At 35.2% G+C, this 26054-nt stretch overlaps 1 long non-coding RNA gene across 2 annotated transcripts; it reads left to right on the forward strand.

Annotated features, from left to right (window-relative positions):
- Positions 1 to 529: 529 nt before the first annotated feature.
- On the forward strand, positions 530 to 23912 carry LOC125688388 (uncharacterized). Of its 2 annotated transcripts, none has more exons than XR_007374705.1 (3): positions 530 to 7433; positions 11831 to 11981; positions 23611 to 23912. It is a non-coding gene; the product is annotated as an uncharacterized LOC125688388 (long non-coding RNA). The 2 variants fall into 2 exon arrangements; XR_007374704.1 differs by having other exon boundaries at positions 11835 to 11981.
- Positions 23913 to 26054: the final 2142 nt, after the last annotated feature.

Genomic DNA, 26054 nt, shown 5'->3' on the forward strand with positions numbered 1-26054 from the left:
GGAGTGAACCACTGTGGAAGCCATCATTTTCCTCCTTGGCCATGTAAGATAGTCCAGTCTGTCTGGCCTAAATTAGCTAGATTTCAGTGACTAAAATTCTGCATCTTGGTGCTGTTATAGTCAACAATAGTTTCACTGCTCTCTTTCTTTGTTCATAAACAGTCTCATTTTCCCCTCAATATGACCTCTTGTCCTAATATATGAAGTCTTTTTCTTCTCTCTTACCTCATTGGTTAGCATTAACTGATTCTTGTTTATCTCACTGATGTACTGTGAAGAATAGTTAATGTTTGTGTACTGCTTTGAAAATGAATATCATTTCAAATGCTAGAGTTTGAGGAGATAGATTTTTTTAATGTTCTTATCTTTTTGTGCATGCTTTAATTGACTCTGTATTCGGTATTTAATTGAATGTGTTGCAAGTTCACTTCTTTTATAACCTTAGATCTTTCAGGAGTTCCTCTTAAAAAAAAAAAAAAAAAGAAAAGAAAAAAAAGAAAGAAAAAAAGAAAAAAGAAAAGAAAGCACAGTAGTTACTCTTCATCTGCCCAGTTTCAGATGTATTTCAGATGTCTGAGTGTCCAAGGTGAAGTCAGAGATGAATATGATATTTTGAGGCACGAGAATGGTATAATGGTCATACAGGTGAGTAAAATTGAGTGAGAAGAAACCTTCCAAGGAGCTGTAAAGCTGGGAAAAAAAGGTCTATTGCTGAAAGAAGAAGCATAGAAATCTGAGCTCTGTTTGCTCCTACGGTTTTATTTCTAACTTTGGGAAGTCCTTAACTGAACTGTGAAACATGTCACATAGAGAGAGGAGGAAATTCTTTTCCATTCTGTAGGATTTTTTGTTCATGAGTTTGATATTTGTTTCAAAAGATGAAGGGAAATACAAGCAGAAAAATCAATTGGTTGATAAATTCAAAACCTTATGGAAAAAATAAGGGCCAGCTCTTCTTGAAATTGGATCTGCTTTATTTCTCTTGAGAGGAAGCAGAAGTTTTTCCTTTTACAAACTGAGAAATTTAACTGGACAAAACCATACAGAATATGTGGTACTGCAGATATTAGAAAAATTATGATATAAAATATCATATCTTAGAAACATTCATATTTGTAATTCCAGAACTATAAGATTTTGTGTCTATTCAAGCAGCTAAATTTTCCTTAATGTCTTTCACAAAAATATATGATAATTTAAGTATAGAAATGCTAGTAATACACAGCAAACAAGCAAAACAAAACATAACAAAACAGAACAAAGCAACCCCCCAAAGAGTAGACAGAGCTTATTGCTGTGGCCAGACAGTGAATTGATTACCTGAATTTGATTCACTGGCTTGCTATTTTATGAATGCTTGACCCTGTGAAAGCCAGAAGATATATTAATGATATTATCTTACACTTGACTTACACTGAAACATTCATATTTTGGAAACAAACAAAAAATTTTCTACAGTAAGTACATAGAAGTAAGGAAAGCAAAGCAAATACCCAGCCCAAATAAGTCCAGAAAGAATTTCTCTGAAAGAGGATAATGTTTCATTGATTATATATTCAGGCCTGAAGCCTTTTGCTTTGGACTGTGTTTCAATACTGCATTTTCCAAAATTCAGTCACTGTTTTTAAATAACAGAAATTTTGTACATATACTTGGTAATGGTAAGTGAATATTTGGCCCATGTCAACTCCATTTAATCATGAAGAAGAAAACTCTCTTTTTTAGTATCAAATTCAGTTTGGCTGCAAGCAGTTTTATATGATTAAATTTTTGACTGGATACTGCAAGCAGTGCCATGAGATTTAGCTAACCATCTGTGCAGCTTGAGTATTGATAATGACTACCTCAATCTCACTACAGTATTTTAGTCATGTTGCTTATGAGACAGTGATAAACTAAGATCTCATTCATTCTCACTAGGCCATTCATATTTTAACAAATTTTTGGTATCAAACAAACTGTTAAAACTCACAATCTATTTGAGGGCAAATATTATCAGTAAAAATGGTGAATTATATATTATGGTTTTTGTCTTTGATGATCTGGAATATACTATAGCCTGTTTTAGGGAAGTTTTCTTGTTAGAAGTAATCTTGGAAAAGTAATCACCAAAATGCTAGATGGAATTAAAACTTACACTCTTCTAGCAGCACTATTTTTAAGCAAAGCTAATAACAGAGAATGAATCCTGCAGATTAAGTCTTAAAGACTCTGGAGAAAAGCTACTTTCTATTAAAGACCAAACAGATGAAAAAAGGAAAAAAAAAAATTCATTGCCTCTCCTAACCAGTGAGTTCTTGGATTCACATGCTGATAGTGAAATGTTGACAAAGAAAAAGATGGGAAAGGAGGTGGGAAAACTCATTACTTTCACTGGCTTTGTTTCTGTTTTTTTTATTATCCATATTGACAGAACTATCATTAGGAAAATATTACATGAAGATAATTTACAATTTTTTCCCCAGAATGTATTTTAATATAACAGATTAAAACAGATTAACATTTTTCTCTTGCTTCTGAAAAATAAATAAATAAATAAATAAAAATAAAAACACACCGGAAAAAAACAGAAAACCCACAACAATATTAACTTAATAGAAAAAGAAAACAAAGACAACATGACAAGGGAAGGTATTGTTCAATTGGGCCTTTAAATATTACAGGAAAACCAGCAAGCAACTTTAAATCTCTTTCTCAGTAAGAAATGATAGCCAAAAACCTAATCTGGAGGGAACACAGCCAAATGTCTTCAAGTTGTAATTAGCAAAGGACAATATTACATTTTGAAACCCATTTGCTACAAGGGTTTAAAAATTATTCGCCAAATGGAACATATTCAAAGTACACTTGAAAATGCTCATGCTTTATGTTTTCAGTATGTTCTATGACCTCCACTCTTACCTAGAAAGGTAAGAGTCTTAGAAACATTTACCCTGTCATTTTCTCCAAAATCATCAAGACACTCTTGCTTGAGAGAGAACTCAAGTCCCTGAGGAGACTCGGGAATATTTGATACTTCTAGTCATTAAAAAACTTCACTGAGTCCAGCAGCCCGAGAAATTCAATTCAGTACTGCTTCATTATTCTAGATCAAAACAGTGACAATGGGCACTAACTTCAACATAGGTTAATTGCAAAACTGTATTTGGTTGTTTGTGTTTGCTTCCAAAGATTTCAGGAAGTATTGTTGAACAGACTTTACCAGAAACATTTAGTATGAAAGAATAATACATAGAGAATCTATAACTTTTATAGGAAGAAATTGATGGGTTTGAGAACTAATCTTAATAATATCTTTAAAAAGAATAAATTTTGAGTTCAAGTCAGAACACTAATAATAATTTGCCCTGCAAAAGGATTTCAGGAGAGATAAATTTCTAATTATATTCTAAAACAATTCAGGAGGAAGTAAAATTATTCATAGTTTGGCTACTGTGGAGTGAAAACATATTCTTGAATGTTGTATTTTGCCCACAGCGAGCCAAAGGACAAAAATTGTAGAGAAAGAAAAAAAGATTTTGTTTCAATTCTTGGACTGGTCCTGGTTGAATCAAATCTTATGAAACATCACTTTTATTAGATGCAGAGGATGATAGCAGGTTTGAGAGGAGGGCTCATGTGAACCTCAGGAGTTTCAACAAAGCCAAAGACATGATCCTGCTCCTGGCTCAGAGAAATTTCAAACACAAACACAAGCTGGTCAGAGAATGGAATGAGAAAAGCCCAGAGGATAATGATTTGTGGGTGTCAGCTGATGAGATACTCAATATGAGCTGCCAAAATGTGCTTGCAGCCTAGAAAGCCAATGGCATCCTGGGTTACATCAAAGGAAGCGTGACCAGCAGGGCAAGGGAGGGAATCATCCCCTTCTGTTTCTCCTCCTTATGAGGATTCTACCTAGAGCACTGTGTTCAGTTCTGGAATCTACAGCGTAAAAAGGACATGGACGTGTTGGAGTGAGTCTGGAGGAGGCTAAGAATGATCAGAGGACTGGAGGATCTCTCCTGCTAAGAAAGGTTGAGGGAGTTAGATTTGTAACACCCTGGAGAAGAGAAGACTTCAGGAAGAACTCATAAGGCCTTCTAGTACTTAAAGGGGGACTACAGGAAAGATAGGGGAGACTCCTTATCAGAGAGTACAGTAATAGGATAAGGGATAATGGCTTTAAACTGAAATAGAGGAGATTTAGATTAGATATCAGGAAGAAATTCTTATTCAGAAAGTGATGAGGTCCTGGCACAAGCAGTCCAGAGAAGCTGTGGGTGCCCCAGCCTTGGAAGCATTCAAGACCAGGTTTGATGGGGCAAGCTGAGCTGCTGGGTGCCTCATCCATGGCAGGGTTTGGAACTAGTTGGTCTTTAAGTTCCCTTACAATCCAAACCATTCTGTGATTCTATGATTATAAGAGGCTGGAAAGACTAATACAACATAATTTCTTAATCAAGCAATTAATCCTATTATAGGAAGGAGACAAGCCATTATATTGTAGCATATTACATATTAGTTTCTGAAGTACTTTGTTCTGTAGGTTTTGGCATTATAAAATCTCAACTATTCTAATGATTTTTAATTAGTGTTTCATGTTACTTTCACAGAGAATTGATGTTTCTGCTTTTGTGAAAAATATGTTAGATTCATTTCTAATACTTCTGTATGCCTGGTTTTTAGTAGTAATATGTATGTGATCATTGCCTATGGCTACAAGATGTGCTCAGTGTCACAGAATGCTTACATATGCCTCTATCTTGTCTTAGGGGTCAGTGAGTGAATGAATGCATTTCCTGTAAAATATAAGCCAGTTTGGAGTTGAAACACTTCACATGATTTTTTGTTGTTTATGGCTGCATCTCACTGTGCTCACCCAGCTTACAAAAGTCACAATTCATCACAATAATTACTAACGCAAATACAGATAATACCAAAGGTAAGTCCCAGATATTGCAGAATGACTTCAGTGTAATTCCCAAAGAATAGTAAATACCACAATTTATATAAGTAATAGAAATGAAGGTGTAAAAGTTATTATTATTTTCCTTCCAGAAAAGGCCCATCTAAATACACATCTTTGGCAGTTATCTTAGGAAATTAAAGCTTCTGGGTAAATGAGACTCAATCTGCTGTATTGCTGATGCTACCAGAAGTGTTAGTTAAAAGGAGTGTGTTGTTTTCACTTTAAAGAAAACAAGGCAGAGGGCAAAAATTGAATGACACTGAATGCTGAATAATGTGTTTAGAAAAAATGGATCTTTGGACAGGGACTAAGGTCCCTCTCCAGTCTGCAGCTGACAGAACTTGATTATGTTTTCTTTGTTCTCCCATCTCAGCTCCTTTACAAGCATTTCTAAGCTAAATATTCAATTAAAAGGATATTGCTAAACTCACTGGTATAAGATTTTTAATCAAAATGTCCAGACACATTTTTCTCTGGATGATTTCAACATGTGCCAGAAGAAGAGGTACTTAAAACTGTGGAAGTGTTTGACATAAATCTTTTAAGTCAGTACTCTTTGCCTTCTAGAACAATGCACATGACTAAAAGACACTAGAAAGTCAGTGTATATTAAATTTCATATCCAAATTATAAAAGAAAAAGTGAGAAGCTGAAATTTAAGAAAAAAAAAATATAGATTTCCTGATTTCTCACAAGGGAGCTATATTCTGTGATATATCTATGGAATAAGTCCAAATAAAAGATAACTTTATCACTTGGATGAGCACTGAGCTTCCAGAGCTCTACCTTCCTTACATCCTTGGTCCTGTTCTGCTGGTTATCTGGTTATCACTTTTTTTTTTTTTAATAAATAAATAACAATATAAACCAGTAATTTACTTGAGGAAGAAAAATGTACCCTTACTGCAATGTCTTCAAGAGTTCTTGGGAACAAATTAAAGAATTTATGTTTTTTGAAAGTAGAGATTCTTTTACACATTGTCAGTTTGTTTGCAGCTCTGACAGTTTGTTTTGGTTTGCTGGAAATTTGCATCTCCACCAAGATCGAAAATCATGTCAGAGTGGCTGCATTGTGTTCAGCAGCAAACCACTACAACCACTGGGACCATGCAAAGTGATATTTTAGTGGTTTTCTAATTAGTATTAGAAAATATTAGAGACTTGAAAGGGAGGTAGATCAAGTATTCAGTGAGAAAATTATAAAGTACTGGGAGGAGAAAGAGCCACACAAAATTGCAAAAGAATAACCAATTGATACATTTACATTATGAAAGAACTGCAGTGTCTGAAAGACAAGGAAAGGACAAGCAAACTAAAAACCCAAGGGTTACTGTGATAAACCTGAGCATTTAATTATAAAGCAATATTAATTTCACCAATTTTTCTTCTAACTTTGCCACATTTCTTTGTTTGCCATAATGCATCCATTCTTCCAGTAGACTTTATCACTTTTATAATTACATAAGTTTTTTTTAATTATTTTTTTTTCCCATTGGTTTTAAGGTCTCCCAGTGTTCATATGGATTTTAGGTCTAGTGTTTGAGTTCAGACTTGGTGCAGTTCATAGGATGTCTGCCATGCTGAGGCCTTTTTATTCATGTCACATGGACTCTTAACGCAGGGTTAGCACTGAGGCAGAGGTAAGGTAGCAGGAGATTTCTATTCAGGGACCTGCTCAGTTTAAAAACGTTTCATTTCCCCTTTTCCTTAGTCCAGAGGAAAATTTAACCATGTAGCAAGTGCCTGGTTCATCAGATGCAGCTCTCCAACCCCAGTTGTGCATCTGCACCATTTAGGAAAAGATTTACAAAGCCAGACAGGGAGGCTATGCTGAAGTAGCCAGGCTGAAGTGATTCCCTGCTGTTACACATAAAACTAATGTCTGCAACAAGACAAGAACTGAGGTTTTTAGTTCATGTGGTATTGTTTCTTAATAGCCCTAGCAGGTTTATTGAAAGACATTTTCTTCAAGCCCATTTATGTAAAAGAAATCATAAAAATGAATGATGTTATTCATCTCAACCAAGTGATCCATAAATAAATCATGCCAGTGCTTAGGTCAGATGCAGCTCTCAGACAGAGCTACAGCAGACACTTCATTTTGCATCAAGAGAGTCTGAATCTGGTATGTAGTGTCTCGACAGAGAATCATGGAGCCACATTCATCTCATTTGCAATAGCTGTACTTCATTACTTTTGCCATGTAATGACCATATATCTGCGTAACAATTATTTTAGAGAAACATAATCTAAAATGCCAAGGTAAATTTTTTACATAAATTCAGAGGTAGTAACACTGATGACACTGTCAAATGTGTTTCACTTGATTGCTGGGAAGGCCCAGCTTCTCTCCTTACAGGCACCAGGAGCAGCACCAGAAGAGTGGGCAGTGTTGTTATGTCATGGATGTTATTCCTTCCATGCACTTCAGTGTCTTCAGTCTGCAATTTTGACAGAAAAAGCAAAATCAAGTAACAACAATGTAAGTAAAAAATCACGCACAATAGATATCATGTGAAAGAAACCTGGCTTTTGTGAGCATCCTGTATACATGTCTACCTTTGCTTTTTAGGGAAAAATAAGTCACTTTTTCGATGCCAGCTTGCAGAACAGCACTGAATGACTGCAGCTTGCTGAAGATACTGCTCTCTAATTTTTAATGCTTTTTTTGGTGTATTTGTAGCATAACTGTCATTGTCATGGCAATTAGTATTTGTGTTCTCAATCTTAGTTCAAAAAGTTGTCTTTTCTCCAATGATGTGTCCTTATTTTCTTCAGTTTTCTATTCATTAACGAAGAAATGGAAACAGGCTGATTTTTTTGTGGTTGAGAGGATAGCTGCATTGATTCCAGTATTTTAATCAAGAACCTTATTCCCAAATCAGTGCTAATGCCAAAGGAGTGTTATAAGTTTACTTTATACTTTGCATATAAAGCTTCTGAGGGTCTTCTGAGCATTTCTGTCAGTTCCTACAGGGCAATATCTCAATGATGCCAGCCATCAAATGAGTGAGCAACAGTACTAATTGCCATTATTTTCTCACATTACTCTTCTGTAAGCCATAAGCAGGAGATATTCTCTCACAGGTAAATAGGAAAGATACTTTTCAGGTGGAGGAAATGGAAAGAGTATGATAAGGATATCATAGAAATACTACATGGAAATGTATTTCACTATTAGCCAACTGGCTTTTATGTTCAATAAATATAATATTAAAATATAGTTAAAATATATCTATGAAAAGTGAAAACTGGACTTTCTGCCAACTGACCTCAATAGTCAGATTTAAATAGTATAATTCTGGGTGTAGTACACTGTAGCTTTTCCAGCTCTCAGATACAGAAAATAACACTCAGCTTTGTTATACTTAAAGCACTTTTCGTTTCTCAGATGAAATACAAGATTGGTTTCCATGTTTTGGCTTTCTCTCAGATACTCTTTAGTCTATTGGCATAAACATCAACCCATCATATTTTAAAATCTCTCCATGAATTGTGTAAATTGCCATATTATGAGAATAAATTTTTAGGGTTAGTTTTCACTTTGCTAATTAGATTAAATCAGGGTACAAAACAACTCTTAACATAACATTCAAGATTTTGAGCAATTATCATAAGCTTTCCAGTAAAGATACTACCTCAAAAACTTATTTCAGCATCTAATTATGGTTTGAACTGTTTGGCATTTGATTGCAATTACATTATATTCCTGGGGAAGTAAACTGGGCTTGCAGGAAATGAGCTGCAAATATATTGCCAGAAGAACAAATGTGTTAAAAATCTGAAATATTGTGTAAATTTTGGAAATTTGTAGCAAAGCAATATAATTGTGATTTTGAATTTTAGAACTACATGCCAAAAATAGCACAGTGAAAAAAGACATACTTGTAACATCCATTTAATCTTTTTAAAGTAACTGGATGTACAAAAAAGCCTGAGGAACTTTTCACTTAATTTTCTCACAGCAGATATGTAGGTACTTGTGTTGGTATGCATACAATTACTGCTATATATGCTCACCCTCTATTTATTACTGTACATTTCTTCACTCTTTTGATTTGCTGTCTGAAGATATCTCATTTCCAAAGTATGTCAGCTCTCTCTGTGGTTCATATAATAACTATATTAAGCCATTTGCTGGTGAGCTAATATTTATTTCATGATTATGAGTGTGAATGTTATCAAGCCATGCAATTTCTGGGAATGTTCACCCTTGAATGGCAGGTTTAAAAGATAGAAATTAATTGAGCCCTCAAAAATGGCGATTATGGGACATAATTTCTGCTGCCTCATTAAGGATGTTTTTCAAATAATAAAAATTGCATCTTCTGACAAAATCTCAAACGGACTGAAAAAAATATTGTGGCCATCAAGGATCCATGCACTGTGTCTCTGACATCATATTTTCAACTTTGTTGCTTTTGCTGTCTAGTGGATTAGGGAAAAAAGAGAACATTTTATTTTGTTCAATAGCAAAAACACGTTCAAAGTCTTTTTGAATTAAAAAATAACTTTTATATTTTCCTCAATTATAGTTTCAAAATGAAGACACGCAACAAACTAAAGAATGAATGGGTTCTCCAAATAGCTAGGAAGTTTAATAGACTGGCTTTCTTCTTAAAATTTGTCATCATATTCAAGCTAATGGATCCTTTTTCACAGCAGGCATTTTTTCAAATATTTAAAGTAATGTTTATTAAAAAAATAGTAGCTATACGGTCAAATTTAGTGCTTAAAATGAGTTAGTCATAAGAACAGAAAAACATGAAAACTTCATTGTATAAAAAAAGGTCTTCTGAGGAAGTCAAAGTAAATGACCAAGATTTACCCACTGTTAGAATTATCTTACACAGAAATTCCAAAATTCTGTTCTTTTAATCTCCTCAGTATTGCATTTGTCTAGCAGAAACCGTTTATAGTACTCAGGCTTATAGGATGTCAATAAAACCTTGAAACAGCATTGAATACTATGTCTATGAGCAGCTGCCAAACTTCAGGTACATACACGTGCACAGAGATGCAGATGCATACAGTGATATTTTTTTTTTTTAGTTTATAAAGTGTCAATTATTAATTTATAAAGGATTTTTTTTCAATAAATAGTTCCCTTAAATTTATGTGGTTTTCCAAAAAATGTACAACAGACATTAAACTTAGTATGTTTTATAAATAAGCTCAAGTATGGCCAATGCCTAACAGCTATTCAGTTGCATATAGAAAAAAACATTCCACCTCAACAATAGCCTTACTTGAATGTATGAACAGCTGTTCCACAGTTCACAATTAGCAGTTTAGGGTAAACTTTATCACATTATTAGGTAGGTATAGATTATGCAATTTGGAGCTAGTTGCCAATTTATTGAAATCAACAGAAGTGCTTGGTTTTATTGAAGTAGGCAAACCTTTTCACAGAATCACAGAATCACAGAATGGCCAGGGTTGGAAGCGACCTCAAGGAACATCAAGCTCCAACCCCCCTGACACATACAGGGCCACCAACTTCCACATTTAATACTAGACCAGGCTGCCCAGGGCCCCATCCAACCTGGCCTCGAACACCTCGAGGGATGGGGCATCCACAACCTTACCACTCTCTCTGTAAAGAACTTTCCCCTGACATCCAACCTAAATCTTTCCTCCATCAAAACCATTTCCCCTTGTCCTGCTGTTATTTACCATTTCAAAGAGTTGACTCCCCTCCTCTTTGTAGGCTCCCTTTAGGTACTGAAAGGCTGCAATGAGGTCACCCTGCAGCCTTCTCTTCTCCAGGCTGAACAAGCCCAGCTCCCTCAGCCTGTCTTTGTAGGGGAGGTGCTCCAGTCCCCTGATCATTGTGGTTGTCCTCTGGACCCTCTCCAACAGCTCCCTGTCTTTCTTGTACTGGGGGCTCCAGACCTGGACACAGTACTCCAGATGGGGGCTCACAAGAGCAGAGTAGAGAGGGACAATCACAGAATCACAGAATCACAGAATCACAGAATTGTAGGGGTTGGAAGGGACCTCCAGAGATCATCGAGTCCAACCCCCCTGCCAAAGCAGGTTCCCTACACCAGGTAGCACAGGTAGGCATCCAGGCAGGTCTTGAACATCTCCAGAGAAGGAGACTCCACCACCTCCCTGGGCAGCCTGTTCCAGTGAATCACCTCCCTGTCCCTGCTGGCCACCCTTCTTCTCATGGAGCCCAGGATACCATTTGCTTTCAGAGCTGCAAGAGCACACTTTTTTAATTAATTGTGCTTACTGTAATAACACTTCACAAAGAAACCAGCAAAAGGGGAGAATAATGCACTTCTAAGTCCTACTCCTAGAGGGATGATAGAAGGTTGTAAGGAAGAGGACATTATCACAGGCCAGAGAATCTGGAGTACCTCTCAGCAAAGTACTTTGAGATATTCATTTCAATGACATGCAGAGCTGAGGATCTTTCATTCTGATGGCAATTTGTGTGCCTTTAGCATTGCCAACTGCTATTTATTAAACTCTCCTTTTTTACAAACCAAATGTATTCAAAGAAGCCATGGATTACTGTTTTAAATTTAATTCATACATTGAAATGAAAAAATATGTATTGTCTATTCCATTTTAGATTCTATTCTATGAGATTCTATTTTCTATTATCTTCTAAAAGTCAGTGAGTCAAAGCCTAGATCTTAAAAAGTTGTGGATTTTTATTCATACTTAACTCAATTATTTTATTTTTGTAGGCAATGGAGCACTAGAAACCCCAAACACTCAGATCTCTCTGTGAGACTAAAGAAGAACTAAGGCATATTATGCCCAAAATTTTGACTTAGAGCTTGACAATGCAATGTCCTATTTAGAGTTGGAGGCACTTAGTCTTTATGATATTTCTCTAACTAAATTCTATTCCTGTCCAAGGCAGGATCCACAGACCAGGCAATTATCTCCATTTGCTCTTTGAACGATCAAGAAAAGTTTTAGAACTTTGCTACTTCACGAACGCAGCACAGCCAGTGCTTTCCTTTTAAACACAAAATCAGGAGTCTGGAGAAGTATGCTGATGGGTGAGGTATTTATTTCACTTTACCGTTCGGAAATTCAGCAGTGTGTTGGCCTTTTTTTTTCTTTTTTCTTTTTCTTTCTTTTTCTTTTTCTTTTTTCTTTTTTCTCTTTCTTTTTTTTTTTCTTTTTCCTTTTTTCTTTTTTTCCTTTTTCTTTTTTCTTTTTTCTTTTGTGTGTGTGTGTGTGGCATTTGTAAGCATGGTATTCTGCACATACAGCTACTCGTTGTAGTGAAGGAAACTTTCTAGAAATACTAACTTTAAATAAAGAAAACTTCAATGAGTCCTTTTTGTTATTATAAATCATAAATATGCAATAAGAAATGATTATGTTAGGTAGGCTGTTTTTAATGCCTTATGATAATCTAGTCAGTCTGTCTCCCTCCTTCATTATAAGGCAAATTAAAAAAAAAAATAATAATCAGTAATTTCTGCATGAATAAAGGATTTCAGGATAATTTAGGACAGAAGGCTAATTCCAGAGGCTGTAACTCAAACAGCAAAGTTCCATCTTTATTCACTGTTAAGAAAACCTCAGCTCCATGATCTCTGCATATCTTACATAAGTTCTTGCATAACTTAAGAGGAAAAAAGGAAGGAAGGAAGGAAGGAAGGAAGGAAGGAAGGAAGGAAGGAAGGAAGGAAGGAAGGAAGGAAGGAAGGAAGGAAGGAAGGAAGGAAGGAAGGAAGGAAGGAAGGAAGGAAGGAAGGAAGGAAGGAAGGAAGGAAGGAAGGAAGGAAGGAAGGAAGGACGAGAAATTAAAACAAAAGGACTTGAGCTGGAATGCTGCAAGTTACAGTATGTTACAATCTTAAAATTGACTATGGTACATTGTTTTGTTTTATTTTATTTCATTTTATTTTGCTAGAAAACAAGCAAGAACACTTGAAATGCCAAATGTTTTATCAGTAAAGAATGTCAACATCACTACTCAGACACCTGAGCTACATATAGGAACTTCTCTTTCCTCTCCTTCCCCTTCTATAAGGAATCCTTTTCTCTCGGGAAGGGTCTGGTCTGATAAAAAGATTGCTTTTGCCTCATAGTTATTTGGAGATATTCTTACTTTTTTTCATTGACTCTTGTCAATATATTTTAAAGAAAACATTGGAGAAAGTGATAATTTTCATCTATGGATGGAGATGAGAACCTGACATTCATTTATAGCAATAAATCCTAATGCCATCAGACTGTCTTTTGTTTTAATGACAGGACTGAAGATGATTAAAGAAAAGAAAATGTCATTTCTTGGCATCTGCTCTGCCATGAGTCTGCCAAGAGCACAGATCTGAATCCTTGATTTTTTTCCCTGTTAAATAAAGAATACAGAAAAGTTTAAATGCATGGGAAAGAATCATTAATCACTTTTTTTTTTTTTTTTTTTTTTTTTACTTATTGCCATTGCTGAAAAAAAAAAGCCAACTCAGAAAAGCCAAAACAATATTTTAGCATTAAAAAAAGTAATAGCAATACTGTAGAGAGTGTTTTGTATCACCTATGACTAGGTAAATCCAAAATCTAACTTAGAGATGTTTATTTTAAGAAAAAAAAAAAAAAAAAAAAAAAAAAAAAAAATCATAATGGAAAGCTTGCTCATTTTTAACATAAAAGTTTCAACTAATGACTTACACTTAAATTTTACTCCTTGTGAAAGCATTCAGACGATTTTCAGTAGAATGTACAGTGTTTTGCTTTCTTTCTAACACTGTCTTTAAAATTGTTCCTGTCCTGAAATTTTGAATTTACCTTCACTTTGCAAGAGTGAGAAGTCCTCCAAAATAATAATATTAATAAAAACACAAAAAGAAATATGTCTTGCTGTGAGAGTCTTCACTGTGGGAGACTGTCGCATCATTTTGCAAAAAAAAGCAAGCATTGCACAGCACTGTACAAATAAAACATACACACTGAACCCTTAAACTGGTTGAAATTACATTTGAATTAAGGATTTTCTCAAAAATGTAAGTAAAAAGAGCAAACACACAAGCAAACGAATGAAACCATGTCAACAGTATTGACATAAGCGGTTAAATCTGCAAGAGATAAAGACAGCTGTTTTTTTTTCCTGCAGCAGGGTTTTATATTTCCAATGACGTGAGCATGAACTCTCCATCATTATCAAAGGATTTATGAAGAACTTTGCTGCTTATTCAATCCACTACTCAAAATCTTAATTCACCAAAGTACTGGCTTATCTAATAAGCCTTAGCAATACAAATTCTTATAACTTGGCAACATTTTGTTGTTACATGACTGTCGTTTACTAAACAGAAAGGTGTTGCAATATCTAACATTTATTTTTGATGTTTATATGAAAAAAAAAGTCATGCATCAGTTAAAACACACTAAATAAATATTTCAAATAGTTGTTAAATACTGAAGTTGCAAGAGCAATTGTCTATGTATGATAGATGCAGACATTGCACCATGACCAAAGAAATGCAATGATTCTTAAGAGTGCTGCTTTTGGCCTCTTCTGTGGGTGATACGAGCATATTGGTTTATAAACTTTCTGATGTGAACACAGTCTATCTTAATAGGGTGCCTGAGAAAAGCAAGCCTGGTTGTTATACAGATAAGCAATCACGCAGCAAACTTCAGAGAGCAATTGCAGTGCGATGGCATATTTCCAAGCCACAGGACTCAGCTGTTCTGCTGGCTGGGTGCAAGGAGATCAAAAAGCTATCCCTAGCTGAAAGGCTCTTTCTAGTAGAGGAATCAGCCACCAAATGGCCCCTGTGCAAGAGCTGGGAAGCTGGCAGATGTGAACCTCCCCAAAGAAACAGCGACTCATGTAGACTCATTGGAGTTTAAATGAGGTTTTCTTCTCAGGTAACCTTTTATGCAGTAAATAATGTCTTCTTTAAATAGACAGCTTGGTTGTGACTGGGACCCATTATCACAGGAGTGGAAAGAGAAAAAGAACACTGAGTCATCGATGTTTTAGAAAGTCCCACCATGCACGCAGAAGAAAATTGAAGTTATGGTCACTTATGGGAGCAAAAAAAATGTAGATAATTTCAAGTTAGTCACAGTGTGTGAAGGTGGCCCAGCACAGTGTTAGGGAATTCAATTTTTGTCACATATACCTTCTCCCTTTTAATAAAAAAGCCTTGATAGATATAAATTATTTAAATATTTATCAAATCAAATCATAACGTGGACCCCCACTCCCAACAACACAGAAAATACTCTTTGAAATGGAAATTCTGAAAGGAAATACCAAAAAGTCCTCAAAGGCCTCCAGAACTGTAAGAAAGAAAGACACAAGATCAATAGATAAAGTTATTTCTCCATGCCTTATTTGTTTTAATTAAGGTGCGAACCAGTTGTAGCTTGAAATGTAAGAGCACATACTGAAGAAATACATGACTGTGCCATTTAAAATGGAATCTATTCCTTTTTCTATTGTTGTGTTGTTTTTTTTTTTAATATATATATATATTTAAAATTCTCTGATGAAGCTGTCTTTCAATGGGCACTGTGTCCTAAAGAAAAGATTTTCTAAAATATTCCTTACCCTGGGAAGTTAGAAGAGTTGGGTCTTAAACAAAAAAGAACAATTTCTCTTTCATCTAACAAATGCCTCTATTTTTGCTGATTCAAAACAGACATGAATTCAAAATGAACACATCAAAATGCAAATGATGCGAGATTAAGATACAATTCTCCAAAATTCAAGGAAATATACCCTTTCTCTCACTATCTGCTAATATCTTTTACAGTAGATTATGCTCTTTCCTAAGACAGGAGTTGTGAATTCCAACTCTTTTTATGTGTTCCCTATTCAGAAAGTTAGATAGTATTTTGTGATGCCAGCTTCCTGTGAATTTAATTCTTTGACTTTCTTAAAAGTACCTAAAAGGATGAAAGCACAGACTGAGTGCAAAGGTTTATTTATTCTGAAACAGTGATCAGATGCTGGAATGGGCTGCCCAGGGAGCTGGTTGAGTCACCATTCCTGGAAGTGCTCAAGAAACTTGTAGATGTTGTACTGATGGATTGGGTGATCTTAGAGGTCTTTTCCAACCTTGGTGATTTTATGATTTTTATTTTATTTTTGCCTTGTTTTCAGACCTTTTTGAGCCTGACAATTTTTTTTTATTCTTCAGTCACATAAATAAATAAATAAATGATACGTATTAACTCCTGCAGTGGACAATGCTTAGAAATTCAGTTTGGGGCAGTCCTTCCATTGTCACCAATCATTGGTGATGTGACATCAGCTTCCTCTTTGGTTTTAAAGGCTTGAAAAGAATCTCTCTGTAGCTGACTGTAATGATTTATTTGTTCTATTGCCCTTAATCTTTCATTTTGAATTGTGAAAACTGTTAAGAAATTTCCACAGGTGTTAGTGATAACTATTATACTGTTATGTAGAAAATACACAGTTTTCAACATTTTATACAAATATGATGAGCATATTGTAATGTACATGTACCCTCTGGCACAATATATAAATTCTGAGAGAACAGGGCTGTGCTGCTGTCACTTGCTAAGTCAAGGCATTTAGAAAAGAAGACTACTTATAGAAATTAATTATAGAATTAATATACTTATAATATAAATATAAAATAATTATAGAAATTAATGCAATTCATGATACTAATGTCTGAACTATTTGGCTCAATGATTCTTCTTCATGGAAGTGTTCTCAGTGGACACTGTTTTGAAGAGATGTCACTGACTGATCGCTTGCTGATTTGTTTGCAGTGTTAATTACACGAACATGATAACTCTCTCTGTGATGGATTGGAATACATTGACAAGAAGATCTTTTTGAGCAATGGAACAACCTTTCTTCTCAGAAATCATTTTTCCTTTTGAAATCCATTCATGCAACCATCTCCATCTAATGCATTTTAGCAATTACACTGAAAAGGTTTCAAAACAAAATGAATAAAAGAGAGAAATCTAACAAGGATTTGGGGGGCTCTCAGATATTGGTTTTTTTAGATTTTACAGTTTGCCTTGGGACCATAATTATAACAGACATAAATGCTCAACAAAAAGAGGGGGAAAAAAAAAAAGAGAGAGAGAGTGAAACATAATAGGCTTAGGATGAAAAAATAAACAGTTTTCCTCACTGGGATCAAATTTAAGTTAGTGACAATATAACACATCAAAGAGTTTATCACCATGATCTAGTCACCAATGAACAGATGTCTGAAATGTTTTAATTGCAGCTGCCTCTGAATTGTCATGAAGAGATAGTCTAGGCATTGCCTCCAAGCCTTATTTTCTGTGATTTCTAGGAAATGAAAACAAGGAAATATTAAACAAGTTCTGCATGTTCTGGTCTTACATTTTAGTACAGACTCTAACTTCAGATATTAAGTCGTGATGTAAGAAAACACTGTGACATTTGCACCATCTCACATTTTTCTCTTGAATAAAACAACACCAGGAATAGAGTTAGAAGTCTTGCCTCTTTCCCTGTGGCTTAACTCAATTTCTCTTTCCTGTTCACTTTTTAGTCAGATATTTCTGATATGGATGGAGGAGGTTGACGTTCCACTGATAACTCCATCAGTTGAATAGAGATGTAAAACAAGGGTCATTATGGTTAAGTACAGTTTCTATGCATCAGATGTTTTGCAGAGTTCATTATCACCTCAGTCTACAACAACTTGTTGCTGGAGGCAGATGACTGGGGATGTTGTCCACAAAAAGATATGTGCTGTATGCCTGTGATAACCTTAGCATCACTGTTCATTTCCAGAAAAGTGACAGTTGGCACTGACAGCAAGGTGGAAGCAATGGCAATAGGATGCAAAGTGAGTGTAGTACACAAAAATAATCTCTGTTAAAGCTGGAGTACAATAAAGTGTTAAGCCAGATAGGTCAGAAAATACTGCCAAGCCTTTTGCAGGCAACTTGGCAAAGGGGATTTTAAACAAAGTATTAGGAGAACAGCAGTGTTCCTTCCAAGATATCCACGTGTTCAGTAAGCCAACACTTCCCAAACTTTAAATGAAAAAGGACTGTGTTTCACTTTAGTCATGCTCTTTTAACAGTCTCTCCAGACATGATCAGTTCTGTGGCTATTGTTCTAGGAAAAATCCTTATAGTATAAATTTGCACAAGAAAGACTTTTCTGGTGTCAAATGAAGAGTCCAGTTCTCTCTGAATCTGAAGAGAACAAAAATTTTCTTCCAGTTGCACCTGAAGATTCTTAGCTTTCATGGGCTGGATGCCCACTAGAGCAATATCCTTGTTTATTGATGGCAGAACTCAAGTTAAAGTGACAGAACTTTCATCTTACATTCAAAGACTCATTAAAAGAAGACATAACTAGTATTTACAAAATATCAACTTAGTATTACAAAAGTGCCTGTATTCCAAATGTTTGCAAGATAAAAAAAATGGCATTTATTCAAGTTTTCTGTAAGAAAGGCTAATTTTCTAGGAAAGATTAATTCGAGAACAGTCTTCTAGTATTGTCATAGGCAGATACAAGTAAAATCATTTTGAAAGCAAGCTGAAATAAATGCCGAAGTTTCTGCTTCTGGTATAAATGGTTGTTTCAGAGTATTGCATTTAGCGTGTTTTGAATCAATTAACAGCAAAGTACCACCTTATTTTTCCTCACTTCATTTATTGCCTTTTGTAGCCATTAGAATAGAAATGTATCCCTAATGTCTGTGTATGCAGTCACACATACATGTATTATATGTGCATTATAGGTTTGTACTCAATGTCTGGAAAAATGCAGAGGTACCAATCACAAATATTTATTTTTTACCTCTCCATGTAACTTTTCTCACCACTGAAATTCCTATTGCCTCTTTGTCTACTGCACATTTTTATTCCAGAGATTTGGAGGGCAGTTCACTTCAAATACAGAAGCCTTATTTCTCCCATGGGTACTTAACAGCTATTTGGGAACATTTCTGTCAAGCTGTATTATGACATTACCAGCAAACTGATTCATACAGCTGTTCTATTAACTTTGTATGCTCTCTTTCCTCTTAAAATGACTCCAGTTTCACATCCCTTCTCAACCAAATAGGCTACTTATCATAGGTTTGCAAATAAATATCAGGAAGGTATTGCTTTCAGTCTTCAAAATGTGAACAAATCAGTTCACATTTCCTGCATAGTTCAGTATAACAGTACAGAACAAGTAGAATAAGGAAAATGAGCTATCTCCTTACTGAAAATGTTAGAAGAGGAGGAGTTTTTGCCTTACTGACTGACAGGCAGATATGAAGAAAGTTAGTATTTTTTTCATTTTGAGTTTCCAGGACATTATTTGTCCTTTCAGATCATCTGGGATTGAAAAATTTCAGCATGAATTGATTACGTGAGGGGGTGGTCTAGTAACATAAAGATGACTAATCAAAGAAACAGAACTTACAGGTAATCTTTTTAAATGAAAATTAATGGAGTCAGACTAATTATGCTTTCTAATACTATTTTTAGGTGTCCCACATATGAATTAGCTTCTGATTAGCATCTCTGAAAAAACGGGCCTTAGAGGTGGATAATAGATTAACTAACAGTTGAATTTACTCCATGTTTCCTGAGTCAACCAGGTCAGCAGTGATATCTGCCCATCCCACATCAAATTATAGTTCTTTTCCTCAGCCAAAGAAGGGAGCTTGTATTAGCCATTCAATTATACTGCTTAGAATTTTTCAACAGCACAGTTTCCAAAGTGACATCCAGAGTTTAAAAAAAAAAAATTAGTGGACTTGTTCTTTAGAGGATTGTTGGTAGGTACTTGGTATACAAACCAAAACATGAGACATATGCATTTGAAAACTTATCTGATGTAGCGTGGAATTACTGTAAAGTGGAAAAAATCAAGATGAACAGAAATTTGATGGCTCTCACAACTGACTTCATATTGCTGCAAATTAACTTGATATTAAAATCTTAATAGGTATTGACACTAGAGTTGATAACAGTCCTTCACAAGAACAAATAATTAATTTTATTAAGAATCCAGAGACTCGTTTGTTCCTTGACAGTAATCAGAGCTGTGCTCCTAAATCGTTTATAGAAATCCACGCTTTGCTGTTTTCTGGTTAAAATGCTGTCTTTACAAACAAATTTCTCTTTCCTTCCAGATATATAAAAATCACTTGTACAATTTCTCTTAAATACTTTGTTTTGTGGTGTTTCATGTCAAGTACTGACCTGCAGTCTTAGCACAGTCTTAGTTGCTAAACTCTTATTATCAGAGAATATGAACAATTTCCTACCTGACTGGCCTTTAGGAGTCTCTGTTGAAGCACTGCTGAATATACTTGCTAATCAGTTTAATGAAGTGGAGAGTATAACTGATGTCTCTGAATCTCAGTCATTACACATTACAGAGCTCTAAATCAGATGATCTTTCATTTTATTTCATCTATTGATAGGAACTTTTCATTGGGAAAATGAGATATTGAAACTGTTTATCCTAGTCATAGTGAGATTTCTGCATTTCTGTGGGGGCCGTGCCTCACCTTCCTCCCACTTCATGCAGCAGCTTTTGTTACACTTAGTATTCCAGAAACTGCTCCTGTGAGTGTTATACTAAAGGTTGTGTTTTCATACTTCATTTTTGTAACATGTTTTCAGAAGTATTGCTGAAAATTTTGCTTTATATATAAGTACACATCTTAACCATTCTTCCTGGACTTTGTATACAGGTGTTTGCATTCTCTAAGCTTATCTGAAGCTCTCTTTCTTAACAACAGTACACTCATTTCAAATGCCTATTAGTTATCTAACATTTATATCTTGTAAATGTGCAAACATTGACTCATTACTTCCTAATAACATGGATATAAATGTGAAATCAATCAACGTGAAGTCAGAATTCCTAAATGTATTCCAGCTTAATCTTTTGTGAGCTCTAGAAATCTTAACAAATAGCAGTGCTGATGAACATTCACTTATAAGCAAAGAATAGAAGCACGTTGATTGGGTTCTGGCCACCTGCAGGAAAATGTTCTGCCAGAAGCACTTCTGTGAAGTGTACTCCAGTCCTTGAGGATACAAAGACAGCTTCTCTGTAGCTGATTTTCCCTGTCTTGATTCTGTATTGTGGGTGTTTGTTTTTTTTTTTTTTTTAATGTAAACAAACATTTTTATACCCTTGGAAAGAACACTGTGGTTACTCTGCTGTTACTCTACATTTAGGATGTATGTTTAGTATGTACTTCTCCAAACGGGAAGTACATGTCTACAAGAGCTGCTCTGAAAGTAGTGCCTCCTATTTTATTAACTTGGATGTTGGTGGTATAGCAGAAGAGGTCGAAACTTCCTACCAATACTCTATTTCATTTTGTAGCGAGATGCATGTTGAACACGTCTGCTTTATCCCAACCTGAAAGATTTTTTAAAAGCTACTCTAAATTCCCATACTCTACATTGAGTTAAACAGCATAAAAATTGGTGTCCTCTGTCTTTTTAGTACTTTCATTCTCTTTAGACCAAGGATAATCAGGATTCCAGGATGATCAAAGATCAAAGAAATAGAATCAAAGAAATAGAGCTAATGATTAAGTTACTTGCAAAACCTGGGGCACAAAAGTGGAGGTATTGTTTGTCAAGCAAACTTAAAGAACTGAGCAGCAGTGTATGCTCAGAGCCATGGAAATTCTTTGTAACATATCTTTATAGTATTTGTCTGTTGTCCTTTGTTTTTGAATACAAAAAGTGAGTGCTGTACAATGTTGTGCAGTGGATGTAGAAATTTGGCCATGGAAGTCCTCAGCCTCTGAATTTTCCATGCCAGGCCAAGAAAAAGGGAGGCTTGGTGTGCGCTACATTAGTTTGAAAATAAGTTAACAGCTTGCTCAGAATCCAAGTGTGGAGTGCTTTTCTTTCTGAGTACAGAATGCAGAGTGTTAATTGTTAAGTAATTCTACTTACTCATTTCATTCTTTATAATTTGAATACACACCATGGATTTTAGACATCTTTAAGCTCATATTCAAATGAATTCCTTCTGACTAAATGTTCACTGGAATCACCAGTAAAATGAGCAGTACAATGTAACCACAGGCAGTGCTCCCTGGTTATCAGTCTTTTTTTTCTTCAGTTTTATATTTCTACTCAAAAACAAATAGGTTTTTGAATGAGACCATTTGCCTCTCTTTCTCTGAATTATGTTTAGTTATTTCTCCCTGCTGCCCAGTTCTGTTGTAATGTATCTCTGAATACTTTTAATTCATAAGTATTGCACTGAATGCTACTGAGTTCACCCAGGGCTGAGGAACATAGCGTCATTCCACAGAAATGGTCTTGTACAAAGTGGATTTGTCTCAGTAAGATGTATTTTGTTATTTTAGTCATAGACGCATTTGCACTGCATAGGCCAGCTCTAGTATTGTGAGCAAAGAACTGGGAAATACTGTGCTGCTGGAAGAAAAATTTTGCAGACACAGATATTTGAAATTATGCACCATCCATTTGAAATTGGAAATTTCATTTACCATTTGAAATTAGTAAACCATCCATTTTTTGGCACCCTGAAGCAAGAAAGACCCATACTCAGCTGAGTTCAACTGAGAGGGACAATACAATGGCTGGAATCTGGAAGACTTTTTCTAGAGAAAGAAGGGAAAGGAGGTTGGCTCATTCATCCTTGAGAAAACATGATTTTGAGGAACTTAGCAACCTCACAATATTTTTTTGAAATGATGAAGTGGAGCATAGCTGGGTGGACAAGAGGCAATGAACACATGCTCAGAAATACATGGTCAGAAAAAAAACTCAGTTAAGCTGATCTGCAGAGAAGCTTTTTCCCCATAAGGGCGGTGATGCAGTGGAATAGGTTGCTAGAGAGGCTGAGCAGACTTGCCTTGTAGGGATCCAAGGCCTATCTGGATAAAGCTCTGAGCAATCTGGTCTGATCACAACAGAAATTTGGATTAGAGACCTCCTGAGTTCTCTTTCAGTCAAAATTATTTTATGATCCTGTTATCCTATAATTACTGAATAGGCACCTAATTGTTATCTCAGTTCGCCCCAGTAAGCCAACAGATTTCCTGGGTACTGAAAAACAAGCCACATGCTCAGATGCTTCGGTGTAGCTTTTAAGTAGTCTATAATGACAAGTGATTCTAAAAACTTTCTGTCTTCACATTCAGGTTCTCCCCAAATCTCCTCAGACCCACAGAATTTAGACCCCAAAGTCTGAGAATCACATTTTGCTTGAAAAGCTAATTGTTATGTAATTTGCTTTTTGTATTTTCACTGACTAATGGTAATTGGACTAATGGAGTTAACTAATGCAGCAGAATGGTTTGAATAAATGACTGTTATTACTGTACTATGAAAGTTGTTCTTAGACTCGTTTGCATTTTGATGTTAAAATCAAAATTGTTATGCACTACCTGTGATGTTAGATATCAAGGACTATGACTTGAAGGTTTCAGATCTTGGTTAAAGGCTTTGTTTTTCTTTATACTTCCTCCATGGGATAAAAACTAACACTGCCTGCTGGTGATCCCCCTTGTTCTTTTCATCTGCCTCTCAACTCTTTTCTTCACTGCACCTATGCGATGACGTTCCAGTAGTCACTTGCCATAAGATCTTCTTATGATAGCACTTTCCAGCTAAGTTACAATCCTGGTATGTGCCTGCACTGTAAGTGAATAATGAAACAAATTTTTATTTTTTTTTTTTTTTGCAAGTGCAACATTCTCTATAGTGACAACAGAGATGGAGAGTGAACTGTAGTCAAAGACTTCCAGAAGCAAGTCCTGTGCATTTAAATGTTGGCTCTTCATCTGAAGACCTCCTGAAGTACCATTCCTTCACTGGCTACACTGGAGACTCCAGGAACTGTTCTCACAAATGTTGTTTCACCAAGGACCTAACATATAAGGACAAAGTAGATGACTACAGGAGGCAGAGTAAACCTAGTTCATACCTCTTATTAAATCCGGATGTCAGATAAAAAACCCTGCTATTCAGCAGAAGAGTCTTGCTGTCATTTATGTTCTTAAAGGAAGTGTTTTAACCATGAGTTGCCTACTTCTGTGTCCTATCACCAAGACTAAGTTATGCTTTAATGAAATCTTAAGCATGACTCTGTTCCAAAGAGGACATGGAACAAAAGAGTCTGTGCTGATCAGTATTTTGTGGGCAAATGATAAAAGCCAATACAGTTTGTATCTATACACTGGAAGGCTTGACATCATTCAATTGCTAAAATCTACTCCTCAGAGAAATTCCATCATTTCATGTTAAGCAGACTTCTCTTCTTCCATTTTGCCTGAAGGTTTCTATAAAAGGGCACATCACCTTTTAATTATTTATTTTAAAGTCTTTTTGATTCACATTTAATGGAAACGTGCAGTTCTTCAAAAATGAATGAACTCTTTATCACAGACTGTAATGAGACTATTGCTATGGTAATTAATTAAAGAGTATGACATTCACCTGGCATATACTGTAATTACGTTTTAATATTGAAGCTGGTATTTGCAACTAGCTGAAATGAATTAATAAAATATGCTTTATTAAAACTAGGTGTTATTGTTATTATTCTTATCATTACATGGATCTCAGATTCAAAAAATAGCCTATTTCTGATGGGAAATAATTTAATTTTACACTAAATGTCCTTAAATCATAATGACATCAGTGTGATTTTTCTATGTTTTTCAAATTAGAATACCAGTGTAAAAGGACAATCTACAAATGACTACTATTTAACTTTTTAAAACTGTGCCTAAATATTATTATGCAGCTGTAATACATACTGGTAACCATTCTTATGCTAGTTTATGGCAGTGGATTAACAATTTCTCAGCTCTGTGTTAGCAGGGGGCTAAAAGTTTTTTCTTATTCTAGAATCAAAGCAAAATACGTCTTCCTGATTCTCACACAAAAATTCCCTTTGTCTTGATCTTGTTTTTCCCAGTTCCTTCCCCAAAACGAGTATAATGAAATGCAGCTATTCTGTGGTCTTTTATTCTTCTTTCTAGCTGAACAACAGACTAGACACGTAGCTCTTGTCACGCTCTTAGTCTGACCAACTAGTCACAAATTAGCCACATACTGCTAATTATGTATGAATATGCTTGTGTGAACACTCACACAAATAAACTGAGGGTGCTGTGGAAAAAGCTGGATAATGTTAAGATGTATTCATGTAAACTGCAGAGATAAGAGATGTAAAATGTATTTACTTTCATTTAAAAATAAAATTAAAGTAGATAATGCCTTAAACATTTCAAGGTGGTGAATTAGCACACAATTTCAAGCTGATTTTCTCATCAGTTTAATTAGATACCTCCTTTCCAGCACATGATTGCATACACTGGCAGGACAAGCCAAGTTGCCAATAGAAGGCAGTGTCTCCGAAGTTTTGCTAAAATATATTTCAGAAGTAATAATGTATGTTTCACTCATTGCTCTTCTAGTGGAAAAATAAGGCTCCTGGAATGATATTTAATTTCCAACAAAAAAAAAAACAAAAAACCCACAGAGATCTGTTTAAACAAAATAAGGCCTGTGTTACAATTTCTCCATTATGAGGGTAATGATTTCCCAAAGTCAACCATAAAGACCATTACAGTAATTTATTAGATTTTTCTTCATAATAGAACTCTGGATCTTTTCAGAAAAAAAAAGCTAACTATATTTTGTGTTCAAGCAAACACGGTTTATTATTCATGCAATATTGTATTTATTGTTTATTAATTTTAGAAACTGAGGTGGAAGAAAATCTTAAAAGCATTAATAAGTATAAAAACAATGTCAGTTGTCACGTAATCTCCATTAACTCCAGAGTTCAGAGTATGCTTTGGAAAAAAATAGTTTTTAAATTTCTTGTTTTCTGGCAATGCATAGAGCAACCAAGAACAAATAACTGGAGCTAATAGCTGGACATACTTGATAAAAATAGAATTTGAAGAGAATTCTCACATACAAACATTGGTCATGTTAATAACAACTTTGTCCTTCTTAGAACAGTGCAGTTTCTTCCATTTTCAAGTATCAAACAGAAAATTTAAAAAAATGTTTGAATGTTCTTATATGCCCAGAGAGGCTGTGGATGCCCCGTCCCTGGAGATGTTCAAGGCCAGGTTGGATGGGGCACTGGGCAGCCTGGTCTAGCATTAAATGG

The sequence above is a fragment of the Lagopus muta genome, chromosome 1 (genome assembly GCF_023343835.1).
Source record: "Lagopus muta isolate bLagMut1 chromosome 1, bLagMut1 primary, whole genome shotgun sequence".
In the NCBI taxonomy this organism is placed as follows: Eukaryota; Metazoa; Chordata; class Aves; order Galliformes; family Phasianidae; genus Lagopus; species Lagopus muta.